The following is a 20,246-nucleotide window of genomic DNA, read 5'->3' on the forward strand; positions in this document are numbered from 1 at the left end:
AAGTCAAATCACTGCTCTACATTATCCATATATATATGAACAAAACCAGGATGCTGGTTGTTTTCACCTAACAATACTCTTACAAACTGTTTTTGTCTAAGACACATCTTCTGCTCCAAGCCTACTCCAATTTCCATCTGTCCAAATCTTATCCCTGGCTGAAGAGGCTTATCAAAAGTGATTTAAACATTTTTAATGCTCCCAACAAGATATACGTTACCACTGATATAGTTACATAGGCAATTTGGCTTACGAGTATTGTGATCTTTGTATTGATGTTCTCGACTTTACTATTTTTGTCAAGAAACCAGTACAAGGGAGGCTATTATCAGTTATCCTGAAAAAAATACTCAGATGCTATGACTAGGGCAATAAATCAACAATCTAATATTTTTAATTAAGGTGTAAAATAACTTAGGTAATCAAATATTTTCAAGACTGTCAAATATAAAAGATTGGTGGACAGAAGGCATGCCAGTCTTGCAAGGATATTAGAATATTCTTTATGATATATTAGGATTCAATATTTTCATTTATAAGTATCTTAATTCTCACCAAGAAAAAGCATATGAAATGTAATAACAAGTTGAGATAGCTGCAGAGTACCAGTCTTAAGTAAAACCCACTGTTATATCAGTGAACTGCCTAGCATAATGGTTTGTATAAAATACTAATATCTGTATATTGAATTATAAAAGTTTTCAAATTATATCATGTTGTTTTATTCTGAAAACAGCTGTATAAGCTACACATTGTAATACACTTATATTTCAGAAAAAAACACCTAAGCTCTGAACTGTCTAAATGACTCATCCAGGGCCCAGGCATCATTGGAGATTCTTCTCATTTACATTTGGTCTACAATATAGTCTTATAAATTGGTTGACTAATTGAATTTAATAATCACTAAAGAATTATAAAATGGAAAAGTTTTCTTTATTTCCTTTACACTTTTTTTTTCTTTGGTGGCATGGTTTGTATCTGTGTTCCCAACCAAATCTTATGATCAATTGCAATCCCGAGTGTTGGAAGTGGGGCATTGATATGGTTTGGCTCTGTCCCCATCCAAATCTCATCTTGAATTCCCATGTGTTGTGGGAGGGACCTGGTGGGAGGTAATTGAATCATGGGGCAAGTCTTTCCCATGCTGTTCTTGTGACAGTTAATAAGTCTCACAAGATCTGATGGCTTTAAAAAGAGGAATTCCCCTGTACAAGCTCCTCTCTGCCTACTGCCATTCATGTAAGATGTGATATGCTCCTCCTTGCCTTCTGCCATGATTGTGAGGCTTACCAGCCATGTGGAACTGTAAGTCCAATTAAACCTCTTTCTTTGTAAATTGCCCAGTCTCGGGTGTGTCTTTGTCAACAGCATGAAAATGGACTAATACTAATAATTGGTACCAGTAGAGCGGGGTGCTGCTGAAAAGATACCCCAAAATGTGAAAACGACTTTGAAACTGGGTAATAGACAGACGTTAGAACAGTTTGGAGGCCTAGAAGAAGGCAGAAAAATGTGGGAAAGTTTGGAACTTCTTAGAGACTTGTTGAATGGCTTTGACCAAAAGCCTGATAGTGATATAAACAATAAGGTCCAGGCTGAGGTGGTCTCAGATGGAGATGAGGAACTTGTTGGGAACTGGAGCAAAGGAAACTCTTGTTATGTTTAGCAAAGAGACTGGTGATATTTTGCCCTTGCCCTACAGATTTGTGGAACTTCGAACTAGAAAGGGATGATTTAGCATATTTGGTGGAAGAAATTTCTAAGCAGCAAAGCATTCAAGAGGTAACTTGGGTGCTGTTAAAGGCATTCAGTTTTATTAGGAAAGCAGAGTATAAAAGTTGAGAACATTTGCAGCCTGACAATGCGATAGAAAAGAAAAACCCATTTTCTGAGGAGAAATGCAAGCCTGCAGAAATCTGCATAAGTAACAAGGGGTCAAATATTAATCCCCAAGACAATGGAGAAAATGTCTCCAAGGTATGTCAGAGGTCTTCACAGCAGCCCCTCTGATCACAGGCCCAGAGGTTTCGGAGGAAAAAATGGTTTCCTGGGCCAAACCCAGTGTCCCCATGCTGTGTGCAGCCTAGGGGCTTGGTGCCCTAGGTTGCAGCCACTCCAGCCATGGATGAAAAGAGCCAATGTAGAGCTTGGGCCATGGCTTCAGATGGTGCAAGTGTCATACCTTGGCAGTTTCCATGTGGTGTTGAGCCTGTGGGTACACAGAAGTCAAGAATTAAGATTTGTGAATCTCTACCTAGATTTCAGAAGGTGTATGGAAATGCCTGAATGTACAGGCAGAAGTTTTCTGCAAAGGCGGGGCTCTCATGGAGAAGCTCTGCTAGGGAAGACCAGAAGGGAAATGGGAGGAGCTCCTACACAGAGTCTCTAATGGGGCACCACCTAGTGGAGCTGTAAGAGGAAGGCCACCATCCTCCAGACCCCAGCATGGTAGATCCGCTGACAGTTTGCACTGTGTGCCTGAAAAAGCCATAGACATTCAATGCCAGCCTGTGAAGGCAGCCAAGTGGGAGGCTGTACCCCGCAAAGCCAAGGGGTGATACCCACCTCTTGCATCAGAGTGACCTGGATCTGAGATACGGAGTCAAAGGAGATCATTTTGGAGCTTTAAGATTTAAGTGTCCCACTGGATTTGGGACTTACATGGGGCCTGTAACCCTTTTGTTTTGGCAAGATTCTCCCATTTGAAATAGTTGTTTTTACCCAATGCCTGTACCCCCATTGTATCTAAGAAGCAACTGCTTTTGATTTTACAGGCTCATAGGAGGAAGGGACTTGCTTTGTCTTGAATGAGACTTTGGACTGTGGACTTTTGAGTTAATGCTAAAATGAGTTAAGACTTTGGGGGACTGTTGGAAAGGCATGATTAGTTTTTAAATGTGAGGACATGAGATTTGAGAGGTGTCAGGGGCAGAATGATATGGTTTAGCTGTGCCCCTACCCAAATCTCATTGGAATTCCCATGTGTTGTGGGAGGGACCTTGTGGGAAGTAACTGAATCGTGAGACAAGTCTTTTCTGTGCAGTTCTTGTGACAGCAAATAAGTCTCATGAGATCTGATGGTTTTAAAAAGAAGAATTCCCCTCTGCCTGCTGCCATCCATGTAAGATGTGACTTGCTCCTCCTTGCCTTCAGCCATGATTGTGAGGCTTCCCCAGCCATGTGGAACTGTAAGTCCAATTAACCTCTTTCTTTTGTAAATTGCCCAGTCTTGAGTATGTCTTTATTAGCAGCATGAAAATGACTAATACAGGCCTGGTTGGAGGTGAATGAATCATAGGGCAGAGTTCCCATGAATGGTTTAGCACCATCCCCCTTGGTACTGTATGCTGAGTTCTCATGATATCTGGTTGTTTAAAAGTGTGTAGCACGTCCCCCATCTCTCTCTTCCTCCTGTTCCAGCCATGTGAAGTGCCTCACTCCCTGTTCACCTTCCACCATGATTTTAAGTTCTGTGAGAACCCGCCAGAAGCTGATGCCACCAACCTTCCTGTACAACCTGCAGAATAGTGAGTCAGTTTAACCTGTTTCTTCACCTGGTCTCATGTATTTATTCATAGCAATCAGAGAATGGACTAATATATATGGCAATAGAATAATTCAGGTGGTCCATTTCCTATGAAGATGTACCATAGGGGAATGTAGGATTGTGATCCAAATACATGAAGTTCTATCAGCAATAACCCTCTGTTCTTCATTTTCAAATTGAATAGTTGAGATTCAAACAGATTGAGCCACAAAGCTTTTTAAGGGTGAAAAAAATCTATTTTTATCTTGACTACCAAGAAAATAATGAGGCTAAGCTCATTAAAATGTCAGTAATGGAATCAAACCCTAGTTGTTCTATATAATCAAACTACATAAACCAAACGAAGTAATTTTATATAAATAATAAGTGAATAAACCACATGCTAAATAAGCTCCATATTCTTGAAATTTTCCTACAGTTTTAAAATGACACTTTAATTGAACATTTTTGGTTTTATAGTTGACCACAGTCAACCAGTGAGGTGGCTGTTTTATTATGCTTTGCTTCTGGCTGAGTGTGAAAGGAAAGGGAGGTTTGTGGGGGAGGTGGCTTTTATTTCTATATAGATGTTGGCAGAAATAGAAAACAGAGGGCTGAAAATTACTAGTTAGGTACTGTACATCCTGTTTGTGAAAAAGGTCCCCTTTTCACATGAATGTCAATGAGAATTCTCTTTATCCTTACATTTTCTAGCGCATAGTCTCAGTATATTTTAACATTCATTCTAACAAAACAAATGTTGAAATTATGAGTTTTTATATAAAATCCTTCTGTGTACTGGTCCCTCTAAATGTGCTTTGTTTCGCTGATATTATAGTTATTCATATTGGGCACCCAGTCCTCCTTTAGTTTATATTTTTTATTTTATTTGGGGCTGCAAGATTCATTTAAAAGAAATAGTGATTTGTTTCTTTTGCCTGACAGTCATCAATATTTTGACGACTAACTCCATTTTTGCCACATAAATTTCTTCATAAAATGTTCTTTGTTTTACCATGATATCTCATTTTTCTATAATAAAAATAGGCTTTTATGCTATACAGATGTATAATATGGTAAATTCTCCACAATAGTAAAAGGCATTTAGAATATGACTTATGGAATAGCTTTACCTTAAAGAACCAGCCATGTTAAGCTTTGCAGGGTATATAGAGAGATGTCTGTATTCTCAGTTATGTAAGAGCAGTTGGTTAAAAAGTGACTGTATAGTGATGCAAAATGATGATAGAGCATCTCTAGCTGTTTCATGCATTGCATAGGAGGATACGTACATTTATTTGGAAAGTAAAATGTACCTTAATACCTATGTAGGGAGTGGAACAGCCATAACACTTTGTAAAATGTACATAAAACTTAAAGCATTATTTTAAAAAAGCCATCAGTGGTTATGTTGTACTATGTTTTATTTCTCTACAGACATGGAAATCAGTGCTTGCTTCCCAGAGTAATCTTCAAATGAATATAGTCTTAAACTAAACAGACACCCAATTCTTGAAATACACACACACACAACCCCCCACCAACACACACACACGGCATACACCCCACACTATACAACAAATATTGAGCTCATTCCTAGGAAATAAAAACACCTACTTTCTGAAAGTCTTCATTTGGTTCAATCAAAAAGGATGTAAGCATATAAATTTCTATGAGTATTGGCTATTAGGAATAAAAGTTTTCTTCAAAAACATAAAAATATACTTTTCTCAAAAGTGTTTTCTGAATATATTGAATTATAAAGTGTCAAATACTGAAATAAAGGAAATAAATGGATCAAGTGCCCAAATTTAGGGAGAAGAAATCCCTTAAAAACTTAACAACCGAATCATTTTTACAATACGCAGTCAATATCCCAGACTCCCTCTCCCTAGTGGGCATAACTAGAACAACAGGAAGGATGATCACTGGATTCATGAGGGGAAAACCACAGCTTTTTCCTCCTACATTAAAAGAGGAGGACTTACTCTTCCCTAAAAATCCAACTCAGTATGTCTCAAAAATATTCAATGAAATGGAGTTGTCTGAAACTAATGGGGATAATGCTTCACTTCCCTTTGGCTATGTGTTTGTACCATACTCTATGACCTATTTATTTTGTCTCCGTGACTAAAGGTTAAAGAGGGTGGGAGAGAGCCAGCAGGGCAGAGAGAAGTGGCAGCATGAAGCCGTCTGCATGCCCATGATTTGGCAGCGGAAGGGCTGTTAGTACCCCATGAATTAAGTGGCAATGAAAACTAGCTGGGCGTGAGATGTCTTGCTGGTAGGCTGCCGAAGAGCACCAAACAGCAATAGATTGTGTGTTGGGCTGCCAAACGCAGGATCTGGGAAAGGGAAAAGAAAAAGAATGAATTTCCACATTAAGTGGCAGTGCTGTGAGGACACTACTTACAGTTTGCCCTGAAATAACTCATACCTGCCCCTACAAGGGAGCTGGCATTTGGACACTTGCCATGCACAAGGCATTGAGAGGCAGCCAGACTGGATATGAGCACACTAAATCTACACCACCTATCTGATATTCACATGTCCTTTGTGTAGCTCCTATCCCTCCTACCCTCTCTGAACCCTGGCACCACAAATTTATTTCTTTTATGTACTGAATTTCAGTGTAAGCTTTCACTTAGAGAAAGAGTGCCATATATAGAGAGAGAGTCAAATATAAAAATTGTAGAATTAGTTTTCTGTAAGCAACCAGGTTCAAAATTCTACAACTTCAACAACTTATACAGGAGGTTTGCTGGTTAAAAGGGGAGATTCACCTCTAGTTTTCTCACTGGAAGTCACCTTAACATCTGGGCTTACTGCCTTGTACCATCAAACACTATGAAGGTGCGCGTATGTGTATGTAAACATACATACACACAAATATGTATATGTGCCATATATATACAATATTATACGTGTAATTATGTTGAATTATTTTTCAGAGAAGAGATAAAATATTACCAAAAATACTAGTTTTACTTTTTCTTTACAAAACTTATTTTTCAAACTTTGGGTTAATGTTTTAATTGATGATGTCAGCTACAAAAAGATAACTGGCTCTATCGTAAGATATGCAAGCCTTATAGATATTGTAGAAACTTCTGAAATAAAAGCTTTTTTAAATTAATAAATATACACTGGCGATGTTTTAGCCATGTCATGACCCCTTACATTTCAGTTACAACACTGATTAGATAAAATCTGATAAATATAACTATGATTAATTATCCAGATATTGTAATATACAACTTTATCTTATACAAAGGAAACAATACATTTTGAGAAATGTATACAAAGAGATGTTTCTGTGTAGATACATTTTTATTCTTCTAAGCATATGTGTAATATTTGGAAAATGTAAAATCTTTTATTTTCTGTGTCTTCAATATAGATGTAGAAGAAAGAAAAATGTACCTTTACTCTATACTACCTATTGTCCTAAATGATCTTGAATAATTAAGTCCAGTTTTGAGATTTTATTACTATAGTGTCATTTATTTGCTGATTTTCTGATATTTTTAACACTCTTTTGATATTTAAGATATTTTACGTCTTTTTTCTGAAAGTGTAACATGTCTGGGATGTAATATATAATAGAATATTAGTAACTTTAATAAAATGACCACAAATTTGAGAAAATCATATCATAATTCTTTGGTATTAGAACACATTGCCTATTGTTGAAGCTTCATGAATCTCAAATGCCTATCTCAATAGTTTATATTTATAATTATCAAGACAATTTGATACTTTTTAAGGTATACTAATTGGATTGCAAATTTTCATGATTAAAGATAAAAATAAAAATAAACAAGCCTCATCTTTCTAAACCTATTTTTATAGGTCCTAAGCATAATACACATATATATAGATATATAGTATCTATCATATATTACATAGACAAGTATATATGTAGTATATAAATATATATACTATGTGTGTATACTATATATAGTAGCCCATCTTGGATTAAGATCACTCAATTTCCAGCACACCAACATGGCACATGTATACATATGTAACAAACCTGCACTTTGTGTACATGTACCCTAGAACTTAAAGTATAAAAAAAAGAACACTCAATTTCTATACAAATATTACAATTGTATTATGTGGAATATGCTGCCAAATTAGATTCCAGTGAAATGTAAAATAAGTTGAGACTGGAGAAAATGTGCAAAAATAGTGAAAAATATATGCATTGTTATCGTATAAAATTGATGGATTTCTATTGCAAATTATTATTTCACAAATGCATTATAATTACATGTATCCATGAGTAGGTTGTAATTGACACAGAAAATTTCCATATATGGAGTGGTATTTACTGAAGCAACTGGTATGATATCGAAAATTGGGTGCAGAGTGGAGTTTATTAACAAACTTAATTAAGATGTTAAGCATGAAATTAGTGGAATAGAGGATATGTTTGGGGAACCAACAGAGGTTAGACTTGGTGAGTAGAATGGGAAAGTGAGCACACAGTAGGGACAGATATTCATCCTAAACTTAAACAAAAGTGTCTATAATCATGGAGATAAAGAATATGAAAATTTACAGTTTGAGTAGTGACCTAACACATGCCATTTAAAATTAATTGTTTGGCTTTTAAAGAACAAGTCACAAATATATTCTGCTTTCATATTTGTGAATCCTATTTGAATTCTTTTTACTTTCATATGGTATTATAGGAAGATGCCAAACATTTGTTGATATAGTTACTTTAAAAGTGCCCAGAAATACACAGGAATGCTTTGAGAGGGAAAATGTTCCAACTACATAGAGATATACAATTCCATCTTCAAAATAGCAATAAAAATATCTGATTTTTTACAGTAAAGAAATAATTTATAAATAAATGCGTGTATTATCCAAAGAGCTTCTAACTTTTTGGTGCAGAAACTACTACAACTACCCTTATTATTGAGTATTTGTAAAAAAAAAATTTTTAATTAAAATTTGAGGTTTCAGTGATCATATGAATTTGGTTTTTTTCAAATCTCTTTCTCAAAATTTGTAAATTCAACAAGGAATGCAAACAAAATCATACATGATTCACATTTTCAGGGTTAATAAAAAAAGAAGAAAACCCATAAACTTTAAATTACATGTAAGTAGAGTGATACTTCAATTCTGACAATGCTAGGACTTGGACTAGGTAGAAGTGAATGAGACACTACCCTTGAGGTGAAATTTAGGTATGCCGCAGAACCTTAGTAATCAAGATAAATAGACTGGAGCTGGTGGTTCATGCTTGTAATCCCAGCACTTTGGGAGACCAAGGCGGGCGGATCACCTGAGGTCAGGAGTTCGAGACAAGCCTGGCCAACATGGTGAAACCCCGTCTCTACTAAAAACACAAAAATTAGTGTGGCATGGTGGCGTATGCCTGTAATTCCAGCTACTTAGGAGACTGAGGCAGGAAAATTGCCTGAACCCAGGAGGCGGAGGTGACAGTGAGCCGAGATCGTGCCACTGCACTCTAGCCTGGGCGACAAGAGTAAAATTCCATCTCAAAAAAAAAAAAAAAAAAAAAAAAAAAGGAAGATAAACAATAACTTAATGCAATGACTTAAAATAAAAATTAATGCAAATAATTCATGATTAACAGAATATTGAATTTTAAATAAAGACAGTCTCCCTTAGTCGTCACAGTGCCAGGATGAAGGTGAGGTGGCTGAGGTGAGTTGTACCAATGCAGGGTTAGATCCTGTCTTTATTTAATTATAAAAGCTTGGAGCCCCTTAGTGATGTGTAGTGAAGGGAAAGAAGGAAAGAATAGAATAAAAGTAAACATCCTGCAAAATAAAAGATACACTAAAATCTCTCCTTATCCCAGACCACTGTCATGAACATCATCCATTAAATAGCTTCATGTTATTACACTGACAAAAGACAGTCTTGAACCAAGAAACTTTTCAACAAAATGCACCAACACCACAGAAAGCTACCATATGAAGAAAAAAGAAAATATGAATCATAGCAGTTTAGCAAATAAAATTTCTCCCAAAGGAAACTAACATGAAGCATACTGAAACAGAACATGCTAATCTGAACTAAATATATTATGATGAGGATTTAGATATTTTAAATACAAACCTAAAACCAGAAATGCAAATAAAAAGAGAAATGAATTAAGAAATTAAATTCAACAAGAGTCGATAGGATTTAGGGAAAAATTGCAGAAAAAGACTAATCTCAGAAATGTAGAATAAATTACAAGATTTCAATTATAATGTAAAAAAGGGGAGCAGAAAAAATAAGCATTAAAAGAGACAAAAAAATGAAGAAATAAGTAAAAAGACAGAAGAAAGTAATTGAAATGAAGACAGACACAGAAGGTCTAACATTCATATAATGAAAGTAAAAATAAAACAAAATTTAATGTTTAAGAGTAGAATCCAAGAAAATTTTCTATAAAGATAATGTACCCTAGAACTTAAAGTACAATAAAAATAAATAAATAAATAAATAAACAAATAAAAGAAAAATAATAATAATATAAATCTACATATTAGCAAAGTTTACTGTTAATCTGGGTGCACTGAGCTGGAATGATCAACTTGAAACATATTCAAAGAACATGAATTGGTGTACAGATATACAATAAATTCCTTGGTGACTCCAAGCAAAACAATTTATTTATTCATTTACAAGGTAAGAGAACACATGAACACAGAGGAGAAGAACATGCATGGGGGCTATTGGAGGGAGGAGGGTGAGAGGAGAGGGAAGATGAGAAATAATAACTGATTGATACTTGGCTTAATACCTGGGTGATGAAGTAATTGGTACAACAAACCCCCATGACACATGTTTAAGTATGTAATAAACCTGCACATCCTGCACATGTACTCTTGAACTTAAAAAAAAGTTAAAACACCCCCAAAACACCCACAGTAATTCTAATCCAAGTAGCCACTATAGTAACTGCCATTGTCTAAGAATTTCAAAGGCTTTTGTTGATTAATTAATGAATATACCTTATTCTCAATGAAAAAAACATATGAGATGACAATTTAGTGACATAACTATTTAACTGCATGCACATACACAGACATACACGTATATTATACATATAAATGTATCTGAGGTGATCGCATTTACTAGAGTGGCTACCTGGATTAGGATTACTTTCGACTTTGCTGATGAAAGAATTCAGGGGTATTGTTTGGTTACCCTGTAACTGTAATATCATTACTGCAGAAACGCCCTGAGATATACTCAAGGATTTACACATAGTGATGTATATTGCTGCACCATTTCCAATCAGAAAAGAGATAAAAATTAGTATTTTGGAATGCTGAAATAGTTTAGAAAACTAGAAAGCATTTTATTAAACTATGAAAACAAACTACATCTGTATATATTGATATGACTAGATTTGCTGTATATCTCATGTAATCAGATAATTCCTATTTTTTCCTGGTATTTGTATTATGGGCAGGCATAGAAACAAAAATAATTATCTCTACAGAAGGCATAAAATTAAACTTAAAAAGATATTGATCAGGTGAGTAATCTGCATGGTCTTAGTACTAAATTAATAATTTACAAGGATGGGTGTTATTAAATTGAGCAATATGTGAAGCCCTGAATTAAATAGCATATATATTCTCACTCTATGTAGAACTACCTAATAAATCACTTAGAATGAATCAAATTGACTTATTTTATACTTATAAATTTTAATGGCATGTAGTCTAACTCATTCATTTTCATTGAAATAAAACAATAAATTTAAAGTTTCATTAAACAAGATTTGATGTTTTCCCAGATAATAGTTGTGTATGCATTCCAAAATGTCACAGAGATTTTATTTAATAACCCTTCAACTCAATAAGAAAAATACAAAGTGTCTAATTAAAATGGTTCAAGAAAAAATAAAGCTGGTTTTGCATCATATTTCTCACGATCAACATGCTAAGAAGTTGAAAGCTGAATAGTATTTTCAAAAAACTTAATGAAAGGAACTGTAAGTTAAATATTTGATTTGCAGTTCAGGTATTGTTAAAATACAAATGCTATTGAAAAACCTTTTTAGAAACAACTCAAGAGCTATGATATACATGTATTATTTCTGAAGAATGTAAAAAAACAATGAGCTACACCCTTCCAAGAAATGACTGGGGTGAATGATGAACATTTGATATTTATTGAAATGTAGAACTAAGACTAAAACAAAGTTGAAGATACAGATGAAAGAATGCTCTCTGAGTGTTATATATTCTGAGAAGAAACAATGTAACAAACAGCAAAATTTTTTAAAGCATAAGTACAAAGATAATTTCCACGGAAAAATGCAAAGAAGACATACCCAATAGTAAAGGAAAAACAATAAACGTAATACTATTGGAAACATGAGAATTTGAAGATAAAAAGAAAAAATATATGAGTATTTTCAGATAACATGATATTCATGATAACACTAGGAAAATCCCTAAACGATAATTATGTTTTAGAAAATCAAATGAAATAATTTAATAAAGCAACAAAATATAAAATTGACATGCAAAAAAATCACTAGCCTTCATAATCAGTCAAAATATAATAGAAAAAAGTATTTAAGAAAATCAACAGAAATACAAAATGATTAGTAATAATCTTAACAAGAACTGGTCAAAACCAATATAAAGACTATGAAACATTTCTTAAAGGCCCGAAAGTAGACTGAATGTATCGACAGACATCTTTTATTTTTGCATAGGGTGTATTAACATTATTAACATTTCAAATCTCTCCAAATTAATTTATGAATTAATACAATCTAACTAATAAAACCAAAAAGCTTCCTTATGAAATTAGAAAGATGGAGAATACAAGTTATATGGAAAAAATAAACATAAAAGTCCTAAAGAAATAGAAGTAGAAAAATTAAATGGTAGAATAATATTAATATAGATATTTAACCATACTACAAATTATTTGTAACACATGATTTCTAATATCATATATATATATACACATAATTCTAATTTCTCCTATGTACAGAGAAAAGCAAAGTGTTAAAACAAAAGAAAACAAGAGTCTAAATACGTATTGTCTCTTTTCTGACATTAACTAGTTCTTTAAGTATGAGTAAGTCACTGATCTCTCAGAGCCTTATTTAGTTATCTGTAAAATTATGTCACAAATCTTTCAAGAATACATGGGAATTCCAATGCAATAAAATGTAAAGGTGACCTTTTTGTGGTGACATAAGACCATACTGGTGTAAAGTAAAGAGAAATTAAATCAAAGGGTGGATGTTGTCTTTTAGAACTTTCTGTAGAGCTTGCCAGCTCTGGCCACACCCCCCTCTTTCTAATAACTGAGATATGGGCAATCATGAATCAGAGACAATATAAGATAATGTTGTACCAGTGAAGCCCACCATGACTATGATACCAGAACAGTTTAGTGTCCAAAACCCTACCATTCTCAGAAGGGTACAGAATGGTGAATAAACCAACCCTGGGAAAAGTTGTTTCCAGTTTCAAAATTACATTGTTAAATTCCTTGCCTGTTCTCCTACTGTTATGGACTGAATATCTGTTTTCCCTTTCCTGCTACATTAAAATGTTGAAGCCCTAACCCCCAATGTGATGATATTTGGAGGTGGGACCTTTGGGAGATGATTAGATTTAGAAGGGAACACAAGAGTGGGGTCTTCATGATGGAATTAGTGCCCTTATAAGAAAAGACCAGAAACCTTGTCTTTCTCATAAGGGCACCTTATAAGATGCCCTTATAAGAAAATGCATTTGGATGACTTGTTTAAAAAGGGAAATTACATAAATAAAAATATAATTCTATCTCTATTACTAATTTTTAACCAGTAGCTTTTTAAAAATAATCCTTTTTTAATATTCCAAAAGATACAACTGAAAAGATTTCTTTCATTATGTAAGTCAAAAATAATGATATATCTTGACCAATTAATGGAGCTTAGAAAATTTCAGCATTTATTAAGTCAAAAGCTTTTTGTCAATAAGTGAAATTGATTCTTTTTGAAGTGTTAATATTTAGTTGAGCCGAAACTTACAATATACTGATATATTTCTTCCTTGACAAAATATATCGTGCTAATGTTCCAGAAATCATCCATATGCTATTGCTCTGGCTCTCCTGTGGCTTTGAGATGAATTCTCACCCAGTATTTTAGCAAACTGTCTTTTCAGTACTGCATTAAATTAACCACATAAGAAATATTATAATAACTATGGTAGTCATATCCCCTTCATGTGTAGAAAGTGTGATTCCACTTTATTATCACAATTTGTCTAACGCTGAGGTGTAAAGTTTTCTTTATTTTTTTAAATAACTTCTTTCTGCTGGAGATACCAACTGCAGCTAAAATTGAGACGAGTTTTTGTGGAAGTAAAGATAAGAGTGTGAGTGTGTGTGTGTCTGTAGGTGAGGGTGTCTATTTCTTAGAGTAGATACACTGCATGAGAATACTATATATATATGTGTGTGTGTATATATATATTTTGTTTGTTTGTTTGTTTTGTTTTGTTTTTGAGACAGTCTCGCTCTGTCGCCCAGGCTGGAGTGCAGTGGCGCGATCTCCGCTCACTGCAAGCTCCGCCTCCGGGGTTCCAGCCATTCTCCTGCCTCAGCTCCCAGAGTAGCTGGGACTACAGGCACCCGCCACCACGCCCGGCTAATTTTTTGTACTTTTGGTAGAGACGGGGTTTCACCCTGTTCGCCAGGATGGTCTCGATCTCCTAAATTCGTGATCCGCCCGCCTCAGCCTCCCAAAGTGCTGGGATTACAGGCATGAGCCACCGCGCCCGGCCCATAATACTTTTTTATATTTAGAATGATAGATCATTCTAAATTTTCTTGGTCATAATCTCTTGACAAGTTTAAAAATGGAGCCAGGCCAGGTGCAGAGACCATTGCCTGTAATCCTTATACTTTGGGAGGCCAAGACTGGAGGATTGCTTGAGACCAGGGTTTCAAGGCTTCAACAAGCTGTGATCACACCACTGCACTGGCTGGGCAACAGAGTGAGATCCTATCTCTATAAAAGAAAAACAAAACAGAGGAAATAAACATTTATTTCATGATCCAATTTCAATAAACAAAGTATTTGATTATACAATGATGGTTATTATATTGTAAAGGAAATTCATTCTCATAATTTGAAATGTCTCTTAAAATATTTGCATTTGACTGTGAAGTGATTTAGAGAAATTCCCTGATATTTAATATTCTATTTCTTTTTTATTCTCAAGTTCAGAAAGAAGTTTCCTATTATACCAAATGCATAGCCATGCAGGAAAGGAGAGACTTGTCGCTAGAAAGCGACAGTACACCATTGAATCTTTGGGACGAGAATCCTCATAAGAATAGGACCAATGAATGGCACTGACATGAAGCTGAAAGAAGGTATTAAGAGAAAATCTTTATACTATAATATAGGACCACAAGAGCTCTTCCCCACCTTGATCTCTGAAACTAGGTAAAATCATAGCCTTTTCCCAGGGAGTGGCCTGTATCCAATAACTGATTTAGAGATCAAAGAGTCTGGTTGACTTACCCCTAAATCAACACGAATCTGAACGCAATCTCAAGCTCCAGGTTTAGACTAGTAACAGCCAACCCAAGGACTATCATCTGAAAATCAGAGGGCCTGTCTGGACGGTTTCAAAGGTATTCTCTTCCACTGCAGTCACAGCACAGTTTGAGCTGAAAATTAGGCCCAGAATTTTTTTGTGTTATGACCTCTTTGAAAAGGTGTTCCGAATCCAACAGCATAAAAGTATTTTTCTACATTTTAATTTTTTTCTAGAAGGCTTATTGGTTTACCTATTACATTTAGGTCTATGGTCCATTTAAAATTAAGGTGGTAAGAGATAAGAGTCCTGGTTCAATTTTACCCGTATGGATATAGGATTTGACGAGTAGCATTTATAGAAGACATCATTGGATTTCTACCTCACTACACAATGTTTTGTTTGTGTTATGTTACAAAATGTTAAGCACATCTATAAGCCAGATATTATAGTTTTTTTTTTTTTAATTCAAATAAGCAAACTGTGGATCATGGCAGTGAAAAAAGCATGTTAACAGCAAGTAAACAAGAATCAACTCAAACTTATTTTGGGTGCCAAATCCACATTCTTCCTACCTTGATTGATTTCTATGATACTTGAGTCACCTCAAAAATATAAATATATTGTTAAGTAACTAAATTACTGAACATGGTGTAGATAAAAGGGATATTTTTTAGATTATACAAAAATAAGAAGATAATGTGTTTGGCAAGCTTGTTTCTGCTGCAGAATGGGAGGATGTGATAGAATGGTACATGTCAGGGGTGTGTGTGTGTGTGTGCACGTGTGTGTGTGTGTGTGAATGTGTCTTAGAAGATCATGAGAATAAGCATTCAAGACACAGTGGGAAAGTTCTCTTGAGATTAAGATATATCTTGTGATGAATTGTCAATAAAGATAGCAATTTGCAACACAATTTTCGCTGCAGCATACTCAGAAAAGTAAAGTCTAGTTAATTCATCATTCCATAATCTAGCCATGGTGTAGTAAAAACTAGAACAGTTTTTTTAATGTGGCATGTAATGGAAATTACAGAAATATTTGTTAGAAATACTTGAACAGATTGAGAATCAGCATTCACTGTACATAGTTTACTAACCAATACAATGTTAATAATAACAATTATTTTTTAAAATAGACCTATCACTTCAATTCATTGTGTTCTCATGCCACTTTCAGATCCTCCTCTACCCAGAGTGGGTCAGGAATCATCTACTCAGATTCCTCAAGCATTGCTTATCCTCATCTTTGGCTCACCTTTTTCTTATTTTTAGAAACCAATGTTTTCTATGACCTCATTAGTGTGTGAATACTTCATATTCTTAATTGAGCTTAATCTTTTCAAAATTCAATTAAAGAACCAGTTTTTAATTTATCAATTTTTATATTTTTTATTTCCTACATTCTTCATAACATGCAGGGTTTGTTTGATGTATTAATCCCAAGAACCACGTTATCAGTTTGTGTGGCACAGTAGCCATCTTTCTAATTGAGAATCTGATTCTGTATCTAGTGCCTTTGGTAATATCAGTGTTTTTCTCTGCTGTAATGATCAGAGGTAATATTCCCCTCCCTCCCAGAAAGAACCCCTTCTGACTAGACTCTAAGCTGTAAATGTGTTCCCTGTTATACAACTCACCGGCACTTTCTGTGTAATACTTTATTTGTTATGAGACTCAGGTACATATTTGACTTTAATTAATGTTTATTGGCCAGTAGATAGGTTTTAAAATTTATAAGATGTATGCATTATTTTAACTTCTTATGTTTTCAAATTTCCCATCTCAATAATAGTAATAACAGCAACAGCAATAAAAAAGTGTTCTTTGTAATGTCTGTAAGTGCAATGGGATAATGTATTTCCAAAGTTTTATAATATTAAGCCAATGCTCAGGGACAGTTATGATTACATAGTAAGCTAATTTCAATGATCCAGTTTTTATTGTAACCTTCTCTTATGAACTCTAGGCACTAAAGTAGAGATGATCAGATCGCTAATGGTGTTTTGAAGAAAGGGAGTGCAGATTAACAGTATTGTGCCTGCCCCGTGGGTCTGTACATCCCACACTGAGGTAATAATGGTAACGTTAAGAATAGGAAGCCAAACAGACATTAGTCAGTGAGTAATACCAATGGGAAAAATTAAAGAGAAAAGATGAATCCAAAGGAGACTAAACCTACGCATTCCAAACAAAAGTCCAATTAATGAAGTGCTCACTAGAGATAAAACATGTTCAATAAAAGATAACTACACTTCCTCTTGGTTCTGAAGGAAAAGTGCTAATTGCCAATGCGACAGCTTGGGCCAGTGACTAGATGGAAGTTCCTGAGTAAATGTGCACATAAGGGAAACTAAATTACTGCATTACATTCAGAAAATCATCCAAAGCATATGTTTTGATTTCAAAGGCTTAGAATCAGGGTTTGGTCTCCTATAAACTCCAGGCAATAGTTAAGATTAACAGAGACAAGGTAAGTATTTAAAGTCAAGAGCTTTTGCAGACCAGGTCACTCGAAATTAGGACCAAAATCTTTGAGGTCAGGTCAGTTTCTTCAGTGGGATAAATTATGTTCAATCCTGATGTGTCACTACAAGCTGAAATTTTAGGTTTGATTTAGTTCACTTTGTCAAAAATGTATCTAGATCCTGCTATACTTAAACATTTTTAGCCCAAAATTAAAGACAATTGAAGGAAAATTAAGGAGAAGTAGGATAAAGGAAAGTTGTTTAGCCTGATATAATCTGAATAAAGTTTGATGCAGATCTAAGCATACCTACCTATGTGTAGGAATTTCTCCTTCTAAGAAGCACAAAAGAAAGAGCCAAACGAGAGAGGCATTTTCTAGAAAATAAACTGGTTCAAAAATAACAAGTTATCAAGAAGAATATTTTTTACAAAAAGAAAAAAAGACACCTCTACGGAGGAGCCTCTGCTGTTCCGTGAGCTGGAACTCTTACAATGTTCTGGAAGCAGTCCAATTTTCAGGATTCAGGTTTTCAGATAATATTTGCATCCAGAAGATATTTTCTTCTTGTGTAACTAGGTATTTAGAAATATTAGGTGACTTGCTATGAGGATTATGGATAATTAGAATGTGGGGGAGGGCAAGGAGAAATTCTACAATTCTCTTTTGTTGTGCAACATCATTTCCAGCTCCATGAAGTCTGAATAATAATACTTATAATTGACCAACTCTGGGGTTCACATAGCTCGGTACCTAGAAGGTATTCTAAAATTCTGAGAAAGAAAATAATAAATAAAGAGAAAAGCAGTAGAACAAATGGCTGGTATCTCACTGTTCACCTTCCTAATTACTTTGATTTGAAGATGGCCCACTCAAGTATGAAGGTACACTTGGAAATGTGGCTTTTTTTTGTCTACCCCCAAACTCCCACCAAGTTCCCAGGATAACTGAAAGGCTTTTAGAAATGCAAGTTAACCTTTTCTCCAGAATTTTGGGCCAAGAAGTCATTGAGGAAACGAAAGAAATCTAGAAAGGATGATGATTTAATCTGGTCCTCTTGTGTTACAAATGAGGAAATTTGAGTTCCTCGTAGTATATGTAACCAGGAGAAAGTTATTCACCTAGTTAATGGCCAGACCTACACTAGCATACTGAATTTTTGTGAACATTTTTTTAAATGCGAATCAATAACTCTCAACTTCTTGTTATTATCAGCTTATTTATTCTGTATCTCAGTTATAGCAATCCTCATATTTTTATTCATGACAAACACTTGTTTGGGGCTTTCTACAAAGTTGAAAATAATGAAAAATTAGTTCTATCATTAATCAAATTTTCTCTTTATTTCTTGAAAAGTATAAATGTCAATTTTACCTTGTTAGTGAAGTGCTCGGGTTTTAGTTTGCTTAAGATTTAGTGCATATATGTACAACATTTGAAATTTAGAACAGTGAGGTTTGTAAAGGTCACATGTAGTTTATAAAACCATTTTGAATTTCCTTATGCCTTTCATATGTCTTGTTTATTTATGCTAATTGGCTCTGGGTAATTTTTATTTATGTGTAGAAATCATGACCTGAATATATGAAATAGCACAATACCTAAAATTCATTGTTTAAATGTGGTTAAGAATATGGATTCTAGAAACTCTTGCTTAACAGCTCTTAATGGCTTTGAGATCTTGAATTGGTTCTCTTTATTTCACAGTTTTCTCATTTGAAAAATGGAAAAAAGCTCCTCCTTTATCAGGTTGGTGTAAGTATTAAAACACTTTATATATGTACTAAGCCCTTAAAATTGTGGCAGGCATAATAAACTGCAAAGTTGTTCGCTATTGATGTTATTATTACCATCAATAAGTTTTTAGGATTGAAGACCAGTATTTCAGACAGGCTATATGTTATATCCTTACATTTCTTTTCTATTTCTCTCCCATTATTAACTTACATTATTTTGCTATTTTGTATTCAGATATTTTAAGCAATTTTGAAGCTCCTTTGGAACACATCAGATTATACCTACAAAAGGAAATAAGTTATCAAAATACAAAAATAGTAGTCCAGTGCTTAGCATGGTGTCTGGCACATACAAAAGTGATCATGCTCAACTGGCAAGATAAAGGTAAAAATATATGGGTGAAAAATAATTTTCTCAACTTCTATGCATCCTAAAAATACATTTAATTATATAAATCCATAAGATGTATAACTACAAGGATAAATTGGCACATTTTTCATTATATTGAAAAATACTAACACAACTGTCATAGTTAAAATGTCAAAAGACCAATAAAAGACTAAAAAATCATATACAAATTAATAAGTATAATTGATAAGCTTGATTTACTAGACATAGGTATAAACATATGTAACAATTAAACAACATACTTTTCTTCAGTGTATACAAAACTTTTCCCCGAGTTACATGAACTAAAGTATAGAAGAATTTGTATTATAGAAATGATTGATTATGATCACAATACAATTACATTTTATATCAATAACAACAACAAAGATAAAGTTTCAATGTATTCAGAACTATAAAAATACAGTAATATATGGGTCAAATAGGAAATCGTAGGACTTCTTTATCATTTTAAATCAAAATATTTTAATTAAAATATTTTAGAAATACCAAAAATAACGACTACCAGCATATTACAACTTTGTAATGCAGATAAATTAGAAATTGAAAACTAT

At 34.2% G+C, this 20,246-nt stretch overlaps 1 long non-coding RNA gene across 1 annotated transcript; it reads left to right on the plus strand.

Moving 5' to 3' along the window:
* Positions 1-3,160: 3,160 nt before the first annotated feature.
* Positions 3,161-19,964, plus strand: LOC116274126. The gene is made up of 4 exons (XR_004182629.1): positions 3,161-3,191; positions 3,424-3,530; positions 14,761-14,914; positions 19,255-19,964. It is a non-coding gene; the product is annotated as an uncharacterized LOC116274126 (long non-coding RNA).
* The last annotated feature ends 282 nt before the right edge of the window (positions 19,965-20,246 follow it).

Source organism: Papio anubis, chromosome 3 (genome assembly GCF_008728515.1).
Source record: "Papio anubis isolate 15944 chromosome 3, Panubis1.0, whole genome shotgun sequence".
Lineage (NCBI taxonomy): Eukaryota > Metazoa > Chordata > Mammalia > Primates > Cercopithecidae > Papio > Papio anubis.